Source organism: Sinohyriopsis cumingii, chromosome 12 (genome assembly GCF_028554795.1).
Source record: "Sinohyriopsis cumingii isolate HCF-2022 chromosome 12, ASM2855479v2, whole genome shotgun sequence".
NCBI lineage: Eukaryota > Metazoa > Mollusca > Bivalvia > Unionida > Unionidae > Sinohyriopsis > Sinohyriopsis cumingii.
In genome coordinates this window covers 99,858,371-99,879,510 of record NC_142972.1, presented here as the reverse complement: position 1 = coordinate 99,879,510, position 21,140 = coordinate 99,858,371, and the positions used below count along the sequence as shown (strand labels likewise).

The 21,140-nt window shown below is 41.8% G+C and overlaps 1 protein-coding gene across 1 annotated transcript in view; it reads left to right on the top strand.

Moving 5' to 3' along the window:
* The first annotated feature begins 1,318 nt into the window (after positions 1-1,318).
* The window catches only part of LOC149787081 (toll-like receptor 4), a 31,307-nt gene continuing 11,485 nt past the window's right edge, over positions 1,319-21,140 (top strand). Inside the window, exon 1 of the mRNA XM_089977605.1 lies at positions 1,319-1,365. The gene's annotated coding sequence lies outside the window, so the exon portion shown is untranslated. The remainder of the gene's footprint in view (positions 1,366-21,140) is intronic.

Here is a 21,140-nt window from a genome sequence, read left to right as displayed (position 1 = left end):
GAGCCCAAGGCTTGTCTTGGTCACCAACCTTGCATCCGAAGTAAAGATGATATGCCTTCTTCACTTGAGAATTGATACTTTTCTTCTGGTTGGCAAATGTCACTTCCCCACAAATATAGCAAAAATTGTCCGCGGTATTAACACACTATCGAGGCGTTACTGTTCTTTATTGTACGTAAATGGATAAAATAATAAGTTTTATGTAACAGTAGCTTGAACTGTCTCGCACAACGTCTAAAATATTTTAAATGCTGAACCTATCTGATTGGGCTTTATATAGTACACTGCTTACGTCAGCTTCAGCAGCCGCCTGGCATTAGTATAATAGGCCTACACATGTATAGTACACTGCTGACGTCAACTTACTTCAGCAGCCGCATGGCATTAGTATTGCATTGCATCAGAAAATGATGCAACCAACTGTGGATGATGTGAGCATGATGGTATTATGCAATGTTACATCATTATTCCGGATGTTGCTGCAGTCCTACTGGAGAAATTTACACAGTGAAACATAGAAAATGAGGTATATGAATATCTTCAAAACGAGAGCCAATACAAATTTTTCAAGGTTATATTCGTGTTCGGCACACCAAAATACTACAGATTAGGGCCTTTTCAAGTCAGTAATGATTTCACTGTTGACCAGTGATATTCTTACACAAGGGAAGAACAACCCATGAGAAAATAGTCCCGTGTAATGTTGAAAACAAATTTGATCTCAGCTCGCTGAGGTTTTTGGTGTAATTACTTGACAACCAGGCTAGATAACCTATATATTGCAGATTCGAGAATTTTCTTTCTCTAGGGAGGTTCGAACAAGAGTCCGCGGGTAACGACGCCCATAGCTTGGCCTGCATGTAAGCATATCAACAAAAATAATGCATTAAAGTCGATGGCATAGACATTCGTGCCTAGCTGATAAACGGGCATGTGGACAATTATGTATCATCTAGGTTAACAATGACACGGGATTCCTAAGACTTTAATCAAAATATTAGAAGGTTATTAAAGGGAATATCTATCAAGTTCTCACCTATAGGATTAATCAATGTTACTCTGTAGCCAACATTTATGGATCTAATCAGAAACACATTTCTGTTTTAGATGAGTGGTTATTTCAACATATTATGTTACCAAGTGAGAAAGTTAGCCGTCAATGACGATTACACTGGAAAGAAAATGTCTCAGACGACACGTGACAACAAAGGCCAATAGATGAATTGATATTGCTTGTTAGTGCTTGCAATTATTTAGGTCAGTATTTGCACAGAATTACGTATGCGTATGGGGTATATAAAAGTAATTCATTTTGCAGGTACAACATATAGTCACCATAAGCAGAGGAGAGCGGGCACAGGAGTGGTAAGTGACAATACTTGAATTGATAACGATTTTTTGTATTGTTATTTAAAATGTTATTATTTTTATTATTAACACAACACTAATCAAAGGGTATATTCTAGACGTACATCCAGACAGGTATAATTATCTAAGAAATTGTGAAACGTGGGACTAGCATGGGAATACAGATTTTTTCCCTTGTAATTTCCATTAGTAATATTAATAATAAAAACTGATAATATATAATATGAGTTATAAATCTCATTCGTAAAATGTATTATTGTCTTGCGGGTAATTCGGACACTTTTATAAACTGCCAAGTGTTTCAACCCACGAAACACCACTGTACGTGTCTTTTGAAGATGCTATGTAATATCTGAACTTTATTTGATTGTATTCTGAAATCACAGTACCCTACATAGCTTGTTGACAAGAGTAGTAAATGGGGTCACCCTAGCCTCAATGGGAATTAGCATTACAGAGACCCCTGGGTCACTCTAGCCTCAATGGAAATTTAACATGGAGAAAAATTGTGGGTAACTCTAGGCTCAAGGGGAATTTAACATGGGAAAAAGTCTTGGGTCACTCTAGCCTCAAGGGGAATTGAACATGGGAAAAAAGTCTTGGGTCACTCTAGCCTCAAGGGGAATTGAACATGGGATTTTATTTTTTTTTTAAATTTTTTTAAAATTTAAATTTAAATTTAAATTTAAAAAAGGGGTAGACAATTGAAAAGTCATTCTCTTTTCGAGAAATATGGCTGGCCCTGAAAAGGGCCTTTGGGTTTCTTCTGCTTCTTCTTTTATTTCCTCCATTTCCTCATCCACCCCCTAATCTTTCCCAAAATTCCTTTGTTCTTCCTCTTTTCTTTTTCTGGTAACCAGTCTGGGTGCCCCATAGCCCTGAACTTCTCTTGTATCTTTATCCAATTGCTGTTGAGTTTTTCAAATGCGTCTTTTTTCTTTAAGTTTTCTTTCTCCTTTCTTTCTTTACTCCACTTGTCTTTGATCTTCATGACCTCTTCCTCCATCACTTTTCTCATAAGTTGTTCCGATTTCTTAATCTGGTCCAGGCCTTTTTTGACAAAGGACCACTCTGTCCATTCCATTACTTCTTCCAAAAAACACCTTACTTCTAGCACATTATCCATGGCTTCTTTCAAGTGGCCAATTTTTACATACTCTGGATCTATAAAGCCTCTTAGTCTTTTTACTTCTTCTTCTATCATCTCTGCCACCAGATCCATGGCTGATTTTAGGTTTGTCACTTGCCTTCTTACAAAATCCCTGGTTACTTCGTACTTCCACTCACGTTCAATCCTTTCCACTGCATAAGCTCCATCCACCATCCAATACCAAATGTCCTTTAACTGGTTAAACAATTCTGTTACAGCTACCATTTTCTTTCCTTTATTCCGTAGAATGGTTCCAACGACGAACGTTGTGGGTTCTTATACTGAAAGTGCGGACGTGAAGGAAAACATCCCCCTAAAACAAAATTGATCTTACCTAGATCATGACCGAACAACGCGCGGACGTGAAGGAAAACATCCCCTACTTTCTTATTTCATATAATAAAACCCAAACTATACTCTCCACATACGCTAAGAAACAATAAACAAATACATAATCTACTATCCACACAATCGTACGTGAGCTCTTACAAACACAAACACACAAACACATACGCTAAGAAACCCATAATCTACTATTCACACAAACTTCCTTGAACATTTACAAACACAAACACACAAACACATACCCTCGCACTATGAAAAAAGAGTTATTGTTTATAATCACACTACTCTACCTACACACACACATTGGCAAATCGATAGTTATTTCTTTTCTAGAGTATTGGGTAGCCCTTAAAAGGGCTGTTTTTTTTTGAACTCCAGATGCACCTATCTAATGGTTGCACCTTCCTGGCCTAGCGCCACACACGCATCTTCTTCCCCAGTCTCCTTTCACCTTTCTTCTGGGGAGCGCAGATGGAGGATGATTCGCTTCAACACCCCAATCCTCTGTCTCGGGAATATTGTACGACATCCTCTCTTCTAGTTTCTTTTCCTCCTCTTCCCTCTGTCTTCTCTCCTCCTCTTCGTTCTTCATTCTTTCCTCTTCTACTATAGCCTCCGCGGCCAGTTCATTTAACAGGCGCCTGACATATTCCAGATGTATCTGGAGTTCAAGAAGTTTGCTTATTCTGCTATTCATTCTTGTGTTGATCAATCAACAAGGGTAGCTAGACTGCCCAGCGAGTTTCAATTTATAGTGAAAGCGCGGACGTGATGGAAAACATCCCCCTAAAAAACATAAAATTGATCTTACCTAGATCATAACCAAAAAAAACAACAACGCGCGGACCTAAAAGAAACACTCACTCACTTTTTTATGCTATCCATCACTATTTTAAAATTTTTTTATAAATCACTTCAATAGACTATCCACATACGCAAAGCAATCCAATCTAACTCCTAATCTACACCTCAAACACCAAAAAAAAAGACATCATTTTAATCTACTATCCATACCAACTTACTTAACCACTTACAAACACAAACACACAAACACATACCCTCACATTTTTTAAAAAAAAGAGTTAGTGTTTATTTTCACACTACTCTACCTACACACATTGGCAAATCGATCGTTATTTCTTTTCTAGAGTATTGGGGTAGCCCTGAAAAGGGCTGTATTTTTTCTTTGCTATGGTATTTTTTTTTAGTTTCTAAGAATGCGATGTCCTCTGAGGATAGACATTCTGGCGATAGGTCTGCTTCTTCGGAAAGAGAAGAACTCTTTGGTGTCGATACGACAATCGACAAAGCCTCTGTCAGCTTCAGGTTGCTGCTGCTGCTGTTGTTGTTGTTGTTGTTGCTGTTGCTGCTGTCTCTGAAGTCTGTACTTCTCTGTCCATTCTTCTTTTTCCCTGTTCATTTCTTCTCTGAAGAGCTCTTCTATTAGGTCTTCAGTGATTTTTAACATTCTCACATTCTCTATTTCTTCTGGCTTCGGTATCAGACTGTGTCTGACCCTATGCAAATTCACGTAGGCTTCGTTGAGCTTAGCTAGTTTGGAGCACATCTTCGTAGGAGGATGAGTCGACAATGGATGGTTAGACTGGAAACAACCCGGTTCTTAAAGTCAAAGCGCGGACGTGAATGAAAACATCCCCCACACGGTTTTTGAGTCGCAACGTTTAGTGAGTGTCATGAGAGGGATAGTAAGAAATGAAAGAGCATCAATCCAACATTCTTATAGCTAAACAAAAGACAAAGGCATTTTTTTCAAAACACAACATTTTTTATTCAAAAATCACTTAACACTAAACAACAACTCTAACATTTTTAACAATAATCCAACAGTATAACATCAAACAATTTTTTCAAAACACAACATTTTTTATTCAAAAATCACTTAACACTAAACAACAACAACTCTAACATTTTTTAACAATAATCCAACAATAAAAGTTTCTCCACTAGGTAAAGAGGGATAACAGTCTTCCATGGTTTCTAGTAATCTAGGATGACTTCTCTAAAACTGTTGATTTCTATCGTATTATCGAATTCTGCATACAGGATGACGTTCACCGTTTCATCAGGGTCTCGGTCTTTAAACTGAATTTCCACACGAATCTGGCCGGATTTTATAGGGTGGAAATGTCCCTCGTCACTGCCTTGGTCAGGAGTGAAATCGAAAGCCCACAAAGCATAGCCTCCTGCATAATCCTCGTACGTAATACCGTGTCTGGTATTGGTTCCTAACTGTCCAGTGGCTTCGTACAAGGACAAGTACGATCTCAAGTAATTCTTCTTGGCAAAGTCAGGTTCAAACGGTCGGGTACACAAGGTTTTGCCATCGCGACTGACTTCGATTTTGGACACGCCAAAGTGTTGAAAGTAGAAAGGATTTTTTTCGGCAGCTCCGTTGAAGGCTGTATTCTCGACGATACCAACGATCAAACGTTTGGGTAACTGTCCTTGGAACAGATGATCTTCGATCACTTCCACGCGTCGTATGGGATACTTGGCGGTCGTTCTGCTCAACGTCTGACTGATGTCGTTTCCCACTTTAGGTAACACTTCCACACGGCGTACGTAGAGTCTGGCTTCTTGGATTTTGGTTTTGTAACCGTCACTATCAGCCATCAAATGGAAAGCGGCACTGCTACGATTCAGTCTCAGGCGGACATCCACCCCGTTCAGCAAATACTTTTCTTGCAACCACATGTCCAAATGCAAACGATCCATCAGTTCTAAACTTGTGTCGACTCCCGTGATTCTCTTTCTTCGTTCTACAAATCCATCATTGTTGTCTTTCTTTTCATCAGTTTCCAATATTTCAAACTTGGTAGGTTCGTCAGCTTCCCATACCACACATGCATTGAGATGAGTGTTCTTGGCATCTATTCCGTACGTCAAGAGATTTTCCAGGTAGGCACGATAAGGGTAAGTATCCATGCTGCTACTGACCAGTTTGTTATTCAAGTACAAGTCCACTCCACTGAACAAGGAATGCATGAAATTGTTGACGGGAGTTACTGCTTCATCGTCTATAGGACCTCCAGTCTTATCTAGAATTTTGACTTTCAGGTACAAGTAACTGCTATTCAGATCGATATAATCTTCGGGCTGTCCTTTGATTTCAAACTCGATGGGAGCGGAATCAGTCAGTGAGGAGACGGGGTGAAATTCCACCCATTGGGATTCTTGCATCGTCATCATCGTGGGGGGCATGGCAAACAGGTCCAGTTCCGTCTTGGAACAAGCGCAAGATTCTCGGTGCATCATTTTTTTTGTCTCTTTTCTCAATAATCGAAAACGTCTAAGTCTCGAACGGTTCTTCTTTTCTTGGCCTTTCTCGCTTGAAGTCTGGTGAAAGGGTGTTTTCTTCGTCGTCTCTTTCTGCCTTGTCCTTGCTGAATGCCTGACTCGGTAGCGTGCAGGGCATTTATAGGTGTCTCTCGGTGACCCAAAATGTCTTTGCCCGTTTGCAGCAAGACATTTTTGCCTGCCCTCATGAAGGCTTCTTTAGGGTTTTGTTTGTCGATGATGACATTTTGGAGAAATTCTTTGCCTTGCGTCAGTGCCGCATCTTTCAAGGCGTGCAATCCGCGTGTCACCATCGGTTTCAACACTGGGGCCACCGAACGAAAGGCGGATTTTAACATGTCTCCTAAGCCGTGTCCTCGCTGTCGAGCAACCCCTCGGTACACTGGATACATGACTTACTTACGAGTCGTGAGAGAACCGTTTTCGAAAATGGAGTTTTACCGTGACTTTTCCTTTGGTGAATGGAATATTTTGTCCCAGATCTCCTTTTATAGCAATGTTGGCCGTGTCCAAATACGACTTGCTGACAGGCAAATAGTGAGGATGGACAAATTCGCGGTGGACGTGGTAAGTGTTTCCACCTTCCTCGTCAGCGTTCGTGACAGAATCTACTTTGAAAGGAATGACACGCAGTAACGGTACGGAGGTGTGTCCCACCACGTTGTACTCCACCACATCGGAATACACGAACATCAAATTCAGTCCTTGGTTCAGTTCTACCGGGGCACGAAATAACTTGCTAAAAGACTCGTTGTCGTAAACGATGGGTAATTCGTTTTTCTTGAGCATGGTCTTTCTCATGTCCATGTCTCCGCCCAACATGTCAAACAATTCAAGACAAAATAAAATGGACACGATTTTACTTCGTTCAAGTTTCATCAAGAAGCGACGAGCTGCTTTGTGGTACTCCATGGTGACACTTTTGTTGACATGCTCCAAAGCTTTCAGAAACACGACATTAAACCTGGAGGCTATGGCGCTGACTAAATGTTGACCACTAAAATAATAGCCTGGGGGAATGAACAAGTGATAGGTGGTGTACTTTTGTGTACGGGTTTTCTTGTCATATTTGACATTGCTATCCATCCACTGTTGCATTTGTTCGTCATGAACTTCCACATCAAAAAAATTTTGATTGGGAAGGACATTGAGGACTTGGGTCGGGTGAATCATTTCTACTAAAGCCACTTCCCAATGGGCTTCGTGATCTAACTGGATGGCTTGAGGTAATTTGGCCGTGTAACAGCACAACGTGTTCTTGGGAAACACCTCCATGGAACTGTCACTGGGTAAGGTTAAGTAAAATTGGTTTTGGTGACTCATAATTCCAGAGTTCTGTGGCTGTCCGAGGGGTTAGTGGACGTCAGAGGCGTGTCTCCGCCCAAAATGGGGTTCTGGTTGTGGTTGGAGTGGTGACTGGCACTGGCACTGGACACAAGGTTCCCGTGGTTCCCGTTCGAGGTGAATTTCAGGGAGGGATTAGGAAGCAGGTAACCGATGCAACTGCTCAATAAAATGGTCCACAATTGTTTGTCTCCTTGTTGCAAACTCAAATTGGCGATGGCTGCCCCGATGACACAATACACCACGAAGATTTGGCAGAAAAAGACGATTTGCGTTTTAGGCACACGTTCTCCACACCACACCCACAAGGGTTGTTTTTGTAAATCTTGCACAGAAGAACTAGGGGAAGGAGGAGTGGTCGACGTAGCTGCGTCTGTGTGAAAAGGCATGATGGTCACTTCTTTTTATAGTCGATGACTTGCGAAGCGTCGATCCAAGAATCAAAACTGGGTGGATATCCTTTCCAACGTACTTTGACTTCTTTGACACGTCGTTTGCCCACTTTACGGGTTCTGCGTTCGAGAATACTTTCGATGTCGTACACGTCGTCTTCTTTTTTGGTGACACGTTGTAACTCGGGCAAATAAAACGTTCCTTTGAGCACTTCTCCGTTCATGTCTTCCAATTTATAGACGGCAGGATGACGGCCATGCACTCGTCCAGTGACGCAAAACAATTCGGTCGTCCAGTTAGGTAAGTAACCTTTGTCGAAAGTGCGTTTGGTTTTGCCAATGCGCACCCAATCTCCTACGGCCAAGTCTCCACTTTTCTTGGGGACAGCCCTCGTCGGGGACGTACCAAACAGGCGCTCAAACACCAACACTTCGTTGTCGGGAGTCACGTCTTGCGGGGAACGTCCAATGCTTTGATGGTAAGATTGGTTGTACGCTTGCACCAGGTGCGGTAAGATGTCGATGTACTTCAGAGTGTGGTGATGCGTAAAATATTTCCACATGCGTTCTTTCAAAGTGCGTTGAAAACGTTCCACGATGCTGGCTTTGGTTTCGGGATTCTCGGTGGTAAAAAAAATGAATGTCACGTTTCTTTAATTCTTTTTGGAAAGCTTGGTTCAGAAATTCGGTACCTTTGTCCGTTTGCCATCGAAGAGGGTGACGACCGCTTTGCTTCAACACCCGTTGCAGGGCTCGCACTAACTCGCTGCTCGATTTGGAAGTCAAGGGTACGACCCAAGCAAATTTGGAAAAAACGTCGATGACACAAAACAAATATTTGTAGCCACGATTGTTGCTGGCCAAATGAGAGACATCGGCTAAATCGGCTTGCCATTGATGAACGATGCCTTCCACTCGGGTGCGACTTCTGGCAAACTTGCGTTGAATGGGTTTGTGTAAAGTGTAGGTAGCTTGTTCTTGTAACCATCGTTGCACTTGAGGTAAACGGAGACTTTTCAGTCGCGTTTTGGCAGCACGATACAATATTTGAACTCCTGCGTAACCTGCAGGATGGGAGGGATCGTAGTAAATGCTGGCTAAGACTTTTTCCATTTTTTTGTGTTGGTTGGTGTGTTAATAAGGCACCCACTCTTGGAGGATGCTACTCTTTTTCTCTTGGGGTATTTTCTTGGATTGCAATGCTTTGCGTGTGCCACCGGCAATAGGTGTTGAAGAGGAGGAGGATGTCTGAGCGGGGGATATCGGTTCTTGTTTCACTTCTGTCTTCACTTCTGTCTTCACTTTCTTTTTCTCTTGTGAGGAAGAAAGGGTGGCCATCATCTTTTTAATCCATCCAATTCTGGAGGTAGGTGGTGTTGTTAACTTGCGTACTTTTTCTGGTGGAGTTTGAAACCCTTCTTCTTCTTCTTCTTTTCCTTTTTCTGTCTTGGTCACTGGTACTGGTACTGGTACTGGTGATGGTGCTGGACTTTTCATCAAGGTCTTAAAATCTTTCAGAGTGGGTAGAGCTGTTTCGTCTAAAGCTTTCTGGTGAAAGAGTTGCAGTCGTTGCAAGAGTTGACCGTACTTTTGCGATTTTTCTGTTTCGGACAAATCTTGGCGATCCATCAAGGACTGCAATTCGTGTTGTAACTGGGACATCTCGCTCAAATTGGGATTGGGAGGTAAATGCGGGGTGTGTTGTTCTTGCCACCGATGGTATTCCATCCATCGTTTGTAAGGCACTAAAGCTAGTTTTCGTCCTTCCATGGGGTTGTCAGTGGTCGATTCTGAGATCTTGGAACTTCCGAGGCCTTTTTATCTTGCTCCCACCAGTCCTCCCAACATGGTTCCCAAGACTGCTTTCAGTATGTGGCCTAACAAGAGAGGTAAAATACCTCCACGTTGCACTAACATCTTCTTTTATTGACGAATGGGAATTTTCTTTTGAACCATTTGGCGAAGAACGTGACGATGTTTGCCTAAGCATTGTTTCTGGTGTTTGGACAAAGGGATCGTGCCTTTCAAAACGTTCAAACAACATTCGCACACGGTATCGATGACCTCTTTGGAGGCTGTTTGAATGAGTTTTTTTCGTAGGGGTGGAGAAGCTTTGGACAGGACAGATAACATGTCCCCATGTTTGGCTAAACGTTGTGGCAGTCCTTTCCTTTTCTTTCTTTGGGGTTTTCTGGAGGGTGACATCTTTGAGTCTTCAGGAGCACCAAAAAACACTGATACCCGACTTGGTCACAGGCCTTTTTTATACTGGAACGCGTCGCCACTGATTGTCTTTACGTCGTATTAGTTTGAGGACAGGCATGACACATCGTGCAGGGGTACGTAACGGGCTAAATCGAGCCAGTTCTTGCTTGGACAAATCCAGTAAACTTTGTAACATGCCCGATCTTTCTTGAACTTTGATTTTGGGAGAAGGTACTTTGTGAGCAGCAGCCACTGCCACTAAATTGGAAGGTCCTGCCACTGGGGAAGTTCTTTTGGGGGTCATCAACGGAGAAGTTCTTGGTGTGATCAACGTCTCCAAGTACTCTTCAGTTCTGGGTGTCATTAACGGAGAAGTGGACAAACGTGAGGCTGCCGGAGACGCAGTCACCGCCGTGGCAGGTCGTGGTTTGCGAGTGTAAGGTTGCGTCCTGGCCGAAGTGCCTCTCTTGCGACTAGTTTTCTGTGGACTTTTCTTTTTCTGGGGACTTTTTCTCTGTTTCTTTTTCTGGTTGCTTCTTTCGTTTTCCGGGGTGGCGGTGTCTGGTCAGAGGAGGGTCCTGCCACTGGAGAAGTTCTCCTTGGGGACCTTGTCTTTTTCTTCTTGGGGCTTTGTTGGACTTTTGTCTTGGGGATAACTTTGGGGGCATTAGGATCCCATCTTAAAAGTGAGCGAATGATGACCCCTCCTAGAGTACCGCTCTAGGTTTCAAAATGATTTGTTTTTTGGTTTGAGTGTCGATGCGGGGATCGGCCAGTTGGACCAAAGCGACTTTGTTTCGATCGAAAAAGCGTTTGGTTTGATGAGGAATCTGAATGATTCCTTGGAGTAATTGACGTGCCATCACCGTGAACCATCGTAAGACTTCTTTGAGACTAGCTTCTAAGACACGAGCTCGTGTTTGTGGATTTTTTTCTCGACTGATGCCATACAAGGCACGAATCAATTTGACGGGAAGATGCGACGGAAGGGACGTCATGTTCGCGCTGAGAGTGAGACAGACGAAAAAGGGTCTGAGGTTTTTATAGATTTTTTGATGGGGAGTGAAATGAAGTCGAGGACGGAGACGTGTACAGGACAGGCCCTCCGTCTTGGCACCAGTGGTGAAACAAGTGGGTACGAAATCGCAAATCCTCGGGGGTCGTAGGTTTCAAATCGACGAGTAAATAGGCGTGTGGCGTTTGAGTGGCATCGTCGTACGCCTGAGTCAGCCAAGGCGTTCCTAACTGTTTGGCTAAGACTTGCACTTGCGATTTATCTCGAGGGCTTTTAAACAAGACCACGTAATGCGCATTGAGACTGATGGTGCGATGGGCTTTACTTTGTTGAAACAAATTTTGGGTGATGTAAACGACACTAGCATTACGGTGATGCCCTTTGCGCGTGAACCACAGTTTAATTTCTTCTTCGTCTTCTCCTAACATGTCGTCGAAAATGACCAAATGGGTTTGACGGGAGTCATAGACGATGCCGTCGTCTTCTTTAGGAATGCCTTCCACAAACACGATGGAATCGCCTTGACTTTCTCGCAAGAGGCTGTACGCCGATTGCCACTCTTTGTAACACCACACGATCCGTTGAGGTGGCCGATCGATCAAATGATGTTTATGTTCGATCAAACGTTTGACGAATTCGGTTTTGCCTGAACCGCTAGGTCCAGCAATGAACATGTTAAAGGGATGGCGAAGATACAAAGCCTCCCAACTGGCACGATCTACGTGTTCGTCGATGACTTTGACAGTAGAGGAAGAGGGAGCAGAGACAGCAGAGGTAGCCATTGTGTGAGAAATGTCACTTGTGACACGAAAAACAAACAAGACAAGAGTTTATATACTTTTTCAGAACACGTTTATTGAATGTTTTTTTTCAAACATGAATACGAAAGACAAAAATAGATAAAAGCCAAAGGCTTAAGTACAAGAATAAAAGGCACATGATAACCATGAACGTGGAATAAACACAAGTGTCTGTACAACATGTTTTGGGTAAAGTTCTAACCAGTTCTATAGTAGGGGGTAAGGTCACACAAGTGTCCTCCCGAAAGGGTCTTTCAGGCCTGTCCACGACAGTCCCGTCCTGGGTGACGGGTTCTTCTGGCACCGTCACTAACACGGGTTGAAAAGTAACTTTTTTCCTTGAATAACTCTCGTGCATACTGGGCCACCTCTTGGGTCCAAGCCAAACCAATCTGGTTTCTTCTTCGTCAACGACATGGTAAGTTACTTCAATGAACAATGAACTATCGATCTTGCCTAGGGTTCCTTTTTATATACAGACCAATACCGACGTGACCGTACGGCAACGTAAAGTGATTGGGAAGTCGCACTCGCTTCTGGTATACACTTTGATAGACTTTTTCCAAGGGTCGACTGACGATGTGGTGAGTGGATAAACGTACAATCTTGTTCGGTTGATAGGTGGTCACTTTAAAGTTTCCATCCTCTCCCGATTGCAAGGCTTCTTTCAATACCCCAAAGTTGACCACTCGACTGGTACGATGATTCAGAGTCAGTCCTTTCACTTTGCACGTCGTGTGCACTTCTCCTTGTTTGTCCCGGTATTCGTAGCCGTAATTTTTGGGGCCGCCACTGACGAAACTTAGAATGTTGTCGTCGGGATGCTCGTCTCTCCAGGCTCCTAAACGGTCTCCTTCGATGTCAGGGTGATGTTGAATCGGGTGATGGATGTAAATGCAACTGTCCGTGTCAAAGTACAGGACGCGTTCCCCTAACAGTTCTAAAGCTTCGTACAATTTTAAGCGAGCATGGGCTGTCACGTAAGCCGCAATGATGACATTTCCAAAAGGGTCGTCTTGTACAAAGTCCAGATCTTCTTCGTAATTGACCAAGATCAAATCCTCTCGAACGACGTCCACGTGTTTCATGTATTTGGTTTTGTCGTGAATCATCTGGAAGTAGCGGGAAGGTTCTGTCAAATATTCCGTCATGGGTAAACACGGTCGTTGTGCCATTTTACCCCACAAGCAATTTAACATCACTTTGGCAAACGATCGCCTGCCTTCGTTTTTCTCGATGTGGTCTAAAGAGATGCCTTCTTGTGCATAGTATTTCTCTTTGAATTGAATTTGGTCTTCGGGAGTGTGACACCAGGAAGGATAGCCGCTGGCTTCTTGCTTCAGTTTCAAAAAGGCATCCACGTAGTCGGCGAAAATGCCTTTCTGAGTAGGGTCACCCTTGTGGTACTGTTGTATCTTGGGAAAGTGGCAAATTTCGTACACTTCTAACAGTTGGTATCCCATGTCCAGAGCTTTGAACAATTCTACGCTGACCCAGGTTCCCGTCAAGGCCCGTTCTTCCTGGCTGTGATGACAAGGCTGATCTTGGTTGCAAGTTTCGACACAAGTACGGCACAAGGGAAACATCAGTTTGCCTTGACAATGGTGAGGTAAGACGGGATGGTATAGATTCGTGGGAGGCAAAACTTTGCACTTGATCAAGCCTTCGTATTGTCGAATGTTTTTCAGGTCGATGTGTTCCGTCAGCAATTGCGGGTGCCCTACAGGAAAGCGACAATATTTGCACACGTAGGGATACAGCGAACACACGTCCAAGTATTTGATTTCTTATCCTTTCTCTTCGTCGGCTTGGTACAGCAAACAGGTGGCATTGGTCCTTCCTCCGTACAAACTATCTCTAGGGTTCAGTGGGTCCATGAACTGGTAACTTTCCACGAGGCGTTTAAACTCGGGATCGGTTTTCATACGGTGATCGTATTCGTGTTCCCACATTTCCACCACTTGGTATCCTTGCTGTTCTAACTTTAGGCGCCGCTGACAAGTGTCCTGGTACAAGTCTTCCATGGTTCGTTGTAAAAACTGATTTTTAGTGGCACGGTCAGGGTAGCAGACGGGACATCCGTGAAATAAGCAACCGTTAAACTCGTACACGATCTTGGGGTTTTCTAAGTCCCAGCCATCGACCGAATACGTTCCGATGGTCTTTTCGCCTCCTCCGTTGCGGGCATGCTGAATCTACTTGTCTTCCTTGTCGCACAAGTAATGTAACCAACGTAGGGCTTTGACCGAGTATTGACGCTTGACACAGTGGGTGGTTTGAGGTCTGATGACAGCCACGGTCTTTTCAGGCATGAATCGTTGTCGATACACTAAGGAACACGCTTTGGCAATGGTGGAAGCTTCTTTCAAAGGATCGACCCCTCCGTGTTCCATGAACAGTTCTCGAAATTTTCCACAGGAACGTCGTAAAATGTCCACGTCGGAACGACAATACTTTAGCATTTCTTCCTGAAAGTCGAAAGGGTCCGAGGCGTGAGCCTGGTACCAAGCGTAGAAAGCTTCTCGTTGCTCGGTACGCATGTTGTCGGGGTCGTAATAGTGAGCCTCAGGCAAATGGGGTAGAACGGCGTGTTGATTGGCTTCTGTATTGAAAAAGTGAGGAAAGTACCCTTTAGCCATTTCTGTCATTCCAAACGTTTTAGGCATTCGGCTCAAAGGCACGGCCAAGTACCTCATCGAATCTTTAAACTGTACTTGTCCCACTTGCATGAAAATGATTTTGGCTCCGTTCAAAGTCACTTTAGGACGCTCGGTGCCTTGTTCCGTATAGTATCTCAAAAGAAACTGTCCATCGTATCCGGAGAAATTGTGAGCCATCACCGTGGCTTGACGATGACAATCTCCGTAACGTTCGATGTCCTCTTGGCTCCACGTCTTGTCGATGGGGTCTAAGACCCATTGGGCAAAATCGGCTAACGTGTTCGGTCCTCGAAAGATTTTTTCACGCCCTCCAGGAATCTTGCTGCAGTGAGGGCAATGACTGAAGATAGGTTCTTGAATGCACTTCTCGCACGCTCGATGAGCCACGCAGAAATTAGGAATGTGAATGCCAGTCTCTTGCATGCATTCGAAATCGAAAAAGATGAAATTGCCTTTCTTCTTGTGACCGTCCTCTTTCTCTGGTGGGGGTTGGTATTTTTGCACGTAACATTGATGTTCCAAGTCCACGATGTGGTGACAAATGTGACATTTTTTCTTTCCTCGACATACGTGTGCCTTGGTACTATTGGTACGTATGCCTTGTCCACAGGTAGGGCACATTCTCACAAGTTGACAAGCACATTTCTTCTGTGAACCTTGTGTTTTCAAATGTTGTTGGTAACAGGTAGGACTGACAAACGTGCGCAAACAAGTTGAACAAGTCACTGGTTCTTCGCTCAGACAGGGTGGAGAGGCTAAACATCCTGGGCATTTCCATCCACAATGCTTGTGTTGCTCTCGATAGTTATAACCATAGTCACATTTCTCACAATAATAAACATATCCCAGGAATCCGGTGATACTGGTAATGGTATCGAAATGGTCATCGTGATGATAAAGGTGAATGTATTTTCCGTCCTTAAAATCTTGGCCTCGAAACAACAGAGACCCACGCATTTCTTGAGGGTGCACTTTCAAGGTGTAGCGTGGAGCTAGGGCATCTTGCAATTTCTGCATCTCAGGAATGCCACAGGGTGTGTCTTTGGACAGACCAGCTTGTTGCAACAGGAGTTCTGCTTCGTTTCGTTGTTTGGCTCGGTCCGATTGTCGAATAGTTTTCCAGGCTCTTTTCCATTCTGTCGTGTCGTTCTTGTTGGCATAGGTTCGTCCCACCACGATGGCTCGGGCTAAACACATCTGGTCATGAGGGTTGTTAATTCGGACGAGACTTGTTTTGGTGTTGCGAAGGTCGTCCACCAATAACATCTTTTTGCGTCCAGTCCCTTGAGGAAGGGTGACGTGGGCCATTTTCAGTGTGGCTTTACCATCGGTGATGTCAAACTGGTCATTAGATTGTTGTACGTGTTGAATCTTGTCCATGACTTTGGAAGGGGTTAGTTCTGCGGGTCTGCTAAACTCGATCCAAACAGGGGATTTCAAACCGTCGTGATCTATGGATAGTGTCAAGCGATCGTCTTCTTTGGGTTGACATTGTCGCTTGAGTGCGGTGAGCAAAGAATCCCACACCCCAGTGATGAACCCTTCTGCTTTCTCCAATGGTACGTCGGCCTTGAAATCTTTAAACTTCACCGTGTAGGTGTAAGCCGTGGTTCCAAATTTTCTAGAGGAGCGCTTTTCCGTCTCTCGAATGGAATAGTATTTTTCAGGGTTGACTAAGGGTGACGAACTTGGTTTAGAGGTTTCAAATTCTGGTTCACTCATGTCCTCTTCAAAATCACTGGCATGAATTTGTGCCAAGATTTCAGCTCTGGTACGAGGCGATAGATCACGTTTCTGCCTCTTACTTTCTTCTTCTTTCTTCTCGAATGAATGGGATCGTTTCATCTTGAGTGCAAAACGTCAAATGACTCAAGTGTAAACACCATAGACTAATTTATAGTCATGGCAGACCAGCGTATATAAAAGGGTGTGTGTCTTGTTCTTTCACTATCCATTTCACTCTCAAGCCGAGCACAACGATGGAAGAGACTACCCAGATGGAACGTTTCGTCAGAGCTTTGTGAGGGGTCATTAGAAAATTCTCTTCAGACCAGCCGACGGACTACTCTCCATCCTTTCGAGATAAAAGTCAGGATACTTGCTATATCTGTCAGAAGAAAGGGCATTGGTCTTCAGAGTGTCCAGACCGTCAAAAAAGAAAAAAAAAACAGGGGCTATAAAAGACAAAAGTCAAGATACCTGTTATTATTGTAAAGAAAAAGGACATTGGTCTCCAGATTGCCCAAAAAAGAAACAAGAGGAGTCAGAAGAAAAGAAGGATTCTTCAGAAGAAGAGAGGGATTCTTCGGAAGAAGAGAGGGATTCTTCGAAAGAAGAGAGGGATTCTTCAGAGGAAGAAGAGGAAGAAAGAAGACAATTCTATTTAAAAGAAGCAAAGAAACAGGAGAAGAAAAGAAGAAGGGAAGAAAATGAGGAAAAAACGGTGAAGAAATTCAAAAAACAGAGAGACTAAACAAGGAGAAAGAAGAAGTCAATGAACTTTTAATTAAAGTGTTCTGTGGTGAATTGTGAATTGGATTGTAAAAAATGGATAAAAGAATACATGAATGATATAAGGTAAGTGTCTTTGAGTTTTGATTTTAAAATAAGAAGCTACACTCACGCACTCATACAAAAAAGACACGTACTATAAGGGTAAAATGGTTTTTTTTTTTTTGTTGATTTTTGAGTTATTGGCAAATTGAAAGGCTATCTCTTTTCGAGAAATGTGGGTGGCCCTGAAAAGGGCCTTTTTTATTTTGGTGTAGGGGTGAGTTTAACCAATCAACTTTAACTGCCTCAAGCCTTTGCCACGGCCGAGGCCTACTTCTGATGATTGGGTTGAAATCACTAAGGGTAGTACGATAGGCGTAACTACAGGGTTGGCGTGTTTAGCTCGGGAAGGTCGTATTCTCTTCGGTCGTGATAAAGAAGTCTGATACATTTGTTTCAGACTTCTTAACTCCGGTAAAATGTCCAACAGTACCGTAGCCGTTTGATTTTCACCCTCTTGTTTCTTTGCTGCTACTTCTTCTTCTTCTTGTTTTTTTCTTACCTCTTCTTGTTGCTGTTGCTGTTGCTGTAGGAGAAAAGCTTGTTCCGCTTCCTTTTGTCGTTGCATAAATTTCTCCAATTCTTCTTTCTGTCTCTGTCTAAAATTCTCCACTTGCGGTAATGAAGAAGGTAACGAAGGTTCCGGAACAAATTCTTGCGAGGTAAGAAAATCCACAAAATCCCAATGTACCTCTTCTGAAAGTAAGTCCGGGTTCCCTTGGGCAGTCTCCCCTGCTGGTGCACCCCAATGGATCGTTTTCTGAGTTTCCGTCATGTTGAATCACTGTCGCATAGATTGACTGCACACAAGCGCTAACGAATCTATATAGACCACGTGACGTCACAGACTGCTCTCTTCGGATTGGATGCGAGCTGACTGAATTTTGTAACGCGTGTTCGGATTGGTGAATGAATTCAATCCGTTTCAATCCTTCCTGTACCTATAAATAAGCGCAGTTCACTGCATTGATTCACCTATTTTCGTCGCTTCAAGATGTGGACCACAGTTGAGTCATCCACCCTTGTGTCTTCCATGATGTTTAGGACGGACATGCTCATGTATGTCCGGTCCAAGTGGACTGTTGTTGATAGGATAGATACTAGTCAATGGATGAGGAGAGTTTACATAGAAAGACAAGGATGTCTCAAGAGGGTACTTGTGTATGGACCGGCAGTTAGAAGGAGTTTAAGAAGAAGAAGAAGAAGATGTGACAGATGCCATCTATGTTAATATTAATATTAACATAAACCCAAAGGCCCTTTTCAGGGCCAGCCATATTTCTCGAAAAGAGATAGCCTTTCAATTGCCTACCCCTTTTTTAAAAAAATTTAAAAAAAAAAAAATCCCATGTTCAATTCCCCTTGAGGCTAGAGTGACCCAAGACTTTTTTCCCATGTTCAATTCCCCTTGAGGCTAGAGTGACCCAAGACTTTTTCCCATGTTAAATTCCCCTTGAGCCTAGAGTGACCCACAATTTTTCTCCATGTTAAATTTCCATTGAAGCTAGAGTGACCCAGGGGTCTCTGTAATGCTAATTCCCATTGAGGCTAGGGTGACCCCATTTACTACTGACAAGTCAGCTCCGAGATGGTATATTAATCGTAATTGTATCCAAAAATAGTCTCATCAACTTGGTGTCTTTCCCAGAACATTCCTTTTCATGAATGTCTGAATAATTTTAGTTTGCAGATAATAGTGTAAAGAATTTATCGTTATAATTATTTTCACGATGCCATTCATTGTGTGTTGAAGCATGATGACATTAAATATACTATTCTGTTCATCTAGTTTGTAATTTGCTCATCAGGTATTACATTTTCCTATATGGTGTCTTTCAATGGCTGCAGGTTACAATCCAAATTTTATATATAGAGAACGCACATCACCAGACCAGACTACCATTACCCCCATCGCACATCCTGGCTCACCTCCCACAAAGATTGATGACACATGGTAATGAACAGACATCTAGCACGCATTCTGTTCAATGGATGGGTGATTTAATGAAATTCTAATATCAGAAAAAAAGAAGGAATATACAATTTTAATGCTCAATATCAAGAATATGTATCAATAGAAAGGCAGAGTTTTACAAGTTTGTTTCCAATCATAGCTTTGTTTGGCAAAGGCAACCTTTATTTCAAGTTGAATTGTGTAATATGTTACATCATAGACGATACTGAGATTTTCACACACATAGCCACACACACACACACACATACACAAACGAATGTTTACAAATCCAACAAAGCAAATGAAAAATATGTAGTCACGTTAAGATTTAGAGAATGGAGGGATACATTCATCAATAATTATATTTCTACGATTGGAGCAAATTATATTCCTCTATGATTTGAACCAAAAACTTATTGTAAAGTAATAGTCATGCAAATGATATCTTCTAAACATTTTACAGATAACAGAGAGCCTTCCAACGCTAATATGATTCTGAAAGATATTTTGTAAAGTGTTATGTGTTTGTTTAACTGTTGTAAATAAATATTAACAGTAATGGACATTTGTTACCAACATATTACATAGCTAACTTTTGTCTATGATTGTAGATTAAATAATGATAAATATTAAATAGCATCCTACTTACTTTTGAGTTCTGGACAATGTTTGTTTTTCCTTGGAAAATATGATGATCTACCTGACTTTTGTCAAACTTTTGTTTTGAAATTTAAATTTTTATTATAAATGGCCTAACTATAAGGCAATGTCTTAGCCATATGTCAGGTGGCGGTATGTATGTTGGTTGAAAATAAACAAAACTGTTTCCTTCCTACTTTACGTTCAGATGTGGTCAGACATAATATGAGAAAAATGGTACATGTGAATAATATCAATTGGAATTACAAATTACTCGTTGACGTTTTGTACTATTTTGGCATTATTGTGAATTTATTCAAAGATTTTCTGATTATATCATTGTGATACACAAAGACTTGGCACATCGGCTCAATGAAGGTTAATGACACATTAAAAACTGAAATTCATTCAAAACAGTCTATACCTTAGGACTAGTGATATACCATTTAGTACTATTTGGAATTTAATTGACAATACTTAAGCTCATTTTTAATTTTTACTTTGTATTATAGAGAAATCAATTATAGGACCTCCTTATTTGTTTTTTTTAAAGACCTCTTCGTAATTCGTTTTTGCTCATAGTTGGTTCTTCAGTAACTCCTTTTATAGTTGGTTCTTTGAGGCGTGAAAGAGAATAATCAGACAGTATATAATGACGATGTTTTGGGTCACTCGCTTGGAATATTGTTAACTTTTTATCTTTGTAGACTGCCTTTATGAATAGTCATGGTTCTCTTTTGCTGAATCTATCTCCATTATTTATTTTATCCCCTTTGCTATACGTTCAATTTAAGTTACCCAAGTCTATACTTTGAACTGACACGGTGGACAAAAGACTGTTGCAAAGTAAAAACGATGTACAACCCAACTTGATCCAAGATCTAGATTATGACGCAATTTATATCATAAACGTGTTTGATTGTTCTTCGCTGCCTTCAAAGTAATGATGATGATGATGATGATGATGATAATAATAATAATAATAATAATAATAATAATAATAATATAAGATAGTAATAATAGTAATGATAACAACTAAGACAATGCTAACATATTCTCCAGGGTGTACCTGACATATTCCAGGTTCTATATTTTAATCTTAGTAACAGACCTACAAAATATGACTATTTTGTAAAAATTATGAATTTTCCAGATTGTAATGTTCCATAAGGTAATAGTTTTTATTAGAAAATGCTAAGTGTGACCTGAGGTCAAGCAGAATACTATATAATCTTGCTACTGGAACAATTGTTCATTTGTGCTTTAAGATATAGCAGAAACATTTGTATTATTGTTGCGTCCATAAATTCATTTGGGCTATGATTTATTTATTTAAGCTATTTTTTTCTCTTAGACATAGATATTCACTGGGATTTATAGTTAATTCAAACTTGGAA